Below are 6,226 nucleotides of genomic sequence, written 5' to 3'. Positions count from 1 at the left end.
TTTTGTAAAGTTTGGATATCAGGACCTTGTCTGATGAGCAGCTAGTAAAGATTTTCTCCTATTCTGCAGGCTGTTTGCTCTGCTCACCGGTTCCTTTATTGGACAGAGTGTTTCTTTTCAGGTACTCACACCTGCTCATTCTTGGGGAGTAATTCCTGGCCTATTGGTGCTCTGTTCAAATCTCCTGCCTTCCCCAGTGTCTTAAAATGTACACTTTGTTTTTTCTTCTACAAGGTTCAATATTTGGTTTTATTTTTATATTAAATGGATTCAGATTACCTTGATGAATTGAAGGATCATTCTGGTTTTTAAAATTTTATCTTTAAGTGTCTTTTGGCCATTTGAACTTCTCCTGTTGAGAATTCTTTGTTCAGCTCAGTGCCCCATTTTATAATTGGGTTGATTAGCCTTTTACAGTCTAGTTTCTTGAGTTCTTTATATATTTTGGAGATCAGACCTTTGTCAGTTGCGGGGTAGGTGAAGATCTTCTCCCAGTCAGTGGTTTGCCTTTTTGTCTTAGTGACAGTGTCCTTTGCTTTACAGAAGCTTCTCAGTCTCAGGAGGTCCCATTTATTCAATGATGCCCTTAATACCTTCTTATACCTGTCAGAATAGCTAAAATCAAAAAAAACCAATAATAGCCTTTGCTGGAGAGGGTGTGGAGAAAGGGGTACACTCATGAATTGCTGGAGGGAATGCAAACTTGTGCAACCACTTTGGAAAGCAGTGTGGCGGTTTCTCAGGAAATTCGGGATCAACCCACCCCTGGCCCCAGCAATACCACTCTTGGGAATATACCCAAGAAATGCCCTATCACACAAAAAAAGTATATGCTCAACAATATTCATCGCATTGTTTGTAATAGCCAGAACCTGGAAACAACCTAGATGCCCTTCAACGGAAGAATGGATGAAGAAAGTATGGAATATATACATATTAGAGTACTACTCAGCAATAAAAAACAATGACTTCTTGAATTTTGCATGCAAATGGATGGAAATAGAAAACACTATCCTGAATGAGGTAAGCCAGACCCAAAAAGAGGAACATGGGATGTACTCACTCATATTTGGTCTAGCCATAAATAAAGGGCATTGAGCCTATAATTCGTGATCCTAGAGAAGCTAAATAAGAAGGTGAACCCAAAGAAAAACACATAGTCATCCTCCTGGATATTAACCTTCATCAGGAGATGAAAGGAGACAGAGACAGAGTCCCACATTGAAGCACCAGACTACAACCCCAAGGTCCAAATCAGGAGCAGAAGGAGAGAGAGCACGAGCAAGAACTCAGGGCCACGAGGCGTGCACCCACATACTGAGACAATAGGGATGATCTATCGGGAACTCACCAAGGCCAGATAAACTGGGTCTGAATAAGCATGGGATAAAACTGGCCTCACTGAACATAGCAGACAATGAGGACTACTGAGAACTCAAGAACAATGGCACTGGGTTTTGATCTTACTGCACATACTGGCTTTGTGGGAGCCTAAGCAGTTTGGATGCTCACCTTATTAGACCTGGAAGAAGGTGGGAGGTCCTTGGACTTCCCACAGGGCAGGGAAACCTTACTGCTCTTTGGGCTGATGAGGGAGGGGGACTTTATTTGGGCAGGGGGAGGGAAATGGGAGGCAGTGGCGGGGAGGATCTAGAAATCTTTAACAAATTAATTATTAAAAAATATCTTTATGTGCACTGGTGTTTTGCCTGCATATACATTTGTGTGACGAGAAGGTGTCAAGTCCCCTGGAAGTGGAGTTGTGAACTACTATGTGGCTTCTGGAAATTGAACTCAGGACCTTGGGAAGCGCCATCAGTACACTTAACCACTGAGCCATCTTTCCAGCCCCCAGTCTCAGGTTTTAAGTTAAAGATTTTGATCCTTTTTGAGTTGTTTTTTGTGCAAGGTGAAAGATAAGACTATAAGTTCACAATAAATAAATATATAAAAAATGCTGGGTAGTGTTTGTGCACACTTTTAATCCCAGCACAGGTGGTTCTCTGTGAGTTTGAGGCCAGCCTGGTCTACAGAGCAAGTTCCAGGACAGGTTCCAAAGCTACATAGAGAAAGGATCTCAAAAACAAACAGACAAAAAGAGAAAAGAAAACGAACCTAGGTTCATTCCTCTGCGAGTAGAAATCTAGTTAGTTTTGCCTGCACCATTTGTTAAATCTTTTTCCAATGTAAAGTAGGCATGTGTTTACTCTAATTCCAGGACCTCTGTTAGACTCCATTTTGTTCTTGTCTATTTATGTCAGTACCAGACTGTATAATTATAATTCTGGAATATAATTTGAGGTCTCTTATTGTAATACCTACTACTGTACTTACTCTTCGGGGTTCTTTGCCTATTCATAGTCTTTGCTGATTACATGTGAAATCTTGTAATTTTTTTCTTAGCCTTTCCCATATGACATAGGAATGTTGACAGGGGACTGGAGAGAGATGTCTCAGAGGTTAATGAATGTTGACAGGTAATTATATTAATCATGTAAATTAATTTCAGTAGTATGGCCTTTTTCCCAGTATTAATTCTGTCAATCTAGGAGCCTGGAATATCTTTTCATCATCTAGTATCTTCTGTGACTTCCTTTTTCAATATCTTGATATATTTTTATGTTGAAGTCTTTCATTTCTTTTGTTACATGTATTCCAAAATAAAAAATACATTGTTGGGTGTGGTGGTACACACCTTTAATGCCAGCTCTCAGGAGGCAGAGACAAGCAGATAACTGTGAGTTCTAGGCTAGCCAGATCTACATAGTGAGTTTCAGACCTGACAGGGTTACACAATGAGATACTGTCTCTACAAAAAATAGGAGTCCATGAAGTTAGGAGGAAAAGTGGTGGAAGGATATAGTAGCTAGGGGGAAAGGAGTTGGAGGTAAATACGACCAAGATGTTATTTCTGGGTTTCAAGATATGGGCATCTTTTTGTTTATCATCAAGAGGTTCTAGAGGAATGAGATGGAGGAAATCTTTTACCTATTCAATTAGAAGGAATGTTTCAAAACTCTTGGCTCTGTGTTATTGCTAAACATATCCTAGTAACTTTGTTACTGCAATATAATTACCATGGATGTGTATATATGCATTTGCTAAGATTTTAGATCTCTTTCAAAGACAAATACACTCATATTCTCCCTCTCCACCTCTCTCTCTCTCTCTCTGTCACACACACACACACACACACACACACACACACACACACACACCAGGCAAAGAGCAATAGCTTCCTTCTTCCATGTCCTTATATAGGCGAACAGCAGAAGGTATGGCCTGGATTATCTCCCCAATTCAAAAGATCCAGATTCAAATTGCATCTTCCCACTCCAAATGATTTAATTATGAAAAAAATCTCTCACACTTGTACCTATCCAGTTGAGTTTTAGTTAATTCTAGATGGAGTCAAGTTGACAACCAAGAATATCCATTACACCACCCACTACCTCGTATTAGCAGCAGAGCTGGAATATGAAATCTTCATTCCTTGTGCCTTAATGTAATACATCTGAGTTCGTGAGCTGATGCAGAAACATTTTGTCTGCTTGAGTGAGTGGCTATACAGTTTTCACATTTTAATTTCTCATAAGTGCTTTGTAGAGGTCCAAATTTGAATGGCATAGAAATTCTGTGCAGGGGTGACTTGAGGTAGCATTCTCACTGACAGGCTTGGCAAATCAAGTCAGGAGGAGGCAAACCTCTCCCATCAGTAAAGTACCTTGCCAATGGTCAATCCTTGAGAACACAGATGTGCACTGTAGTTCAAAGGCTCTGATTAGGTTGTGGTTTGTCTTCTTTAGAGGTGTTTTTACCTCTAAAACAAGAGTTTTTTCCATAACACCAAACCTTTTGTTTAGATTAGCTATGGCATGAAGCTCTTGAAATTAGTTGCAACCAAGTGACTAGTCTATGAAACTATTTTCATGTGTTGTGGGAACCTAGTTTGAATCGTGATTTGAGTATTATAAACAGAGCACCGGCTTTGCAATAAAGTATGCCGCTGTATCTCCTACTCTGCATCCCCTGTGTCCTGATTTCTGTGGCACTACCCAGGGTCATCCATAACCAAGGAGGTTGGGGAAGGGTCCCCAACAATTGGCGCCCGAACAGGGACCCTGAAAGAACGTCAGGAGTTCCAGATAATACGTAAGTAATTACAGGGTAATGGGACAAGCTAACTCTTCTCTGTTATTGTCTATGCTTAAACATTTGCTGAAAACTCGTGATGCTCATATATCTATGTCAGACTTAGAGATGTGTCTGAAATTATCAAAGAATATAATCCCTGGTTTCCCTCACATGAAAATTTAATGGATATAGAAAATTGGGATCAGGTTCGGATGAACATTGAGAAGGCTGTAAAGCAAGGTTAAAGAATACCGGTGTGCTTTTGATCTGTATATTCTCTTGTTTATGTAGTTTTAAAGCAGTGCAGACTGAGAAGCCAGTGAAAGACTTAGCATCTGAGGTTCATGCTCTGGTAAAAAAAGTTACAGGTTAGTGAAGAAATGCAAACTGAGATTGAAAAAGATAATTCCTAGGTAGTTGAGGAGCCATTTACTCAGAAGGATAATGAAGTTACTAAGGAGAGGACAAATAAATTATAAAAACAGCTGGAAGAATTGTTAACTATTGCCAAAGATAAAGTGAAAGGAAAACTGTCAGCTCCTTCCCTGTGGAGGCAATCGTTTAAGGCGGCTGCAGTCAGGGGATATGCAGAATCTTTGGATTCTTCTGATCTTGACTCTCCAGATGAGTTTGGCCTTGACCAGGATGAGGATGACCCCTGACCATCATGTATTCCCTGTCATATGACAGCCACCTATTGGGGGAGTAGCCCAACCACCACGGTATGAAGGTATCAATGTGGATGATCTTAGTAGGGTTCGGAAAGCAGTTACTTTGTACACAGTCACATTACACTAAAGAAATTTTAATTGGCACTGCCCGTCCTTATGGAAATTGGGCTCCTGAGGATTGGAAAATTGTGCTGCGTTTGCTACTGAAAGAAGGGGATTATTTGCAGTTTCAAATGTGGTCTAATGATTTGTGCATTGAGAAGGCAAGGCAGAATGTCCACAGTCAGGACCCTCAAATTAGAGCTATCACATAAGCTATGTTATCAGGAACTGGGAATATAATGATCCACATCAGCAAGTAAAAATTGCTAATGAGGCCTGGGAACGGATTAGGCCAGCTTGAGAACACTACAAGTCCTGGACTAAGATTTTTCAAAAGGCTAAATGAACTTCACATAGATTTTAATGCCCAACTGCGCTGCCCCTCCACTTTTCTTTCCTAAGTCAAGTTCTTCACTGTGCTAACCCTCAAGGTCTCAATTTCTCATTTTAACCCTTCTCTGTCTTGATACTGCTTTAAAAAAAAAGAAATGTTGAGTTATACCTTCCTGTGTACTTTTAAAAGCATTGATTTAAAATAATAGTTAAAGATACATTATGTTTGGGGAAAATTATGCTTTTGTTTCAACAGAAAAAAATATGTGTTTTAATCATTTAGATCCAATTGGTTACAAATACTTATCATCTTTAAAGGAAATTGGGTACAAATTATTATTGGTTATGATAAAGAAAGCTACTACTGGTTTCAAAAGTCTCACATTAGTACAGGTTTTTATATGTTACTACAAATTTATTTTTATTGTGATACATACACACACACATATATTATATATGTTGGCTTTTGTTTGAAATGTATCTATGCAATGTTCTGGACTGCTGGATAAACTCACGAGAGGAGACAGTCATGGAGATTTACATGTTGTCTAAAGGACAAGGGGACAAACAAGAGACTAAAATGATATAAAAAAATCTCATATATGGCCAATAATGAGTTTTAAGAAAAACTATAAAAATTCTAAATCTTTAAGTATGTTATGCTAATTCTGATTGTCTTCTCCATTAATAAGACTGCTGATTCTTCACTGAAGAATAGTTATATTAATTATACAATCATGTTCTTTTAAGGTAAATAAAGGACTGAGGTCCTAAATACAAGTTAATAATTAATCATCATAATACAAGCAGTCCTCTGAGTTACAGGGTTCTATATGATTGTCCTCCTATAAAATAACAATGCTAAAGCTCTTAGCTATTCAGACTCCCATAGAGAAGTCCAAACATGTTTCTTAAAAACTTCAACATTACATCTATGGTCGGTAAATTAAAACTGCAGTCTAACTGCTCCTAGGATGGTTAGTCAC

This window comes from Microtus oregoni, unplaced genomic scaffold (assembly GCF_018167655.1).
Source record: "Microtus oregoni isolate MIOR12 unplaced genomic scaffold, Mior012 000153F_ref0000387, whole genome shotgun sequence".
Taxonomy (NCBI): domain Eukaryota; kingdom Metazoa; phylum Chordata; class Mammalia; order Rodentia; family Cricetidae; genus Microtus; species Microtus oregoni.
The sequence above is the reverse complement of the archived record's forward strand: the minus strand, read 5'-3'. Positions refer to the sequence as shown.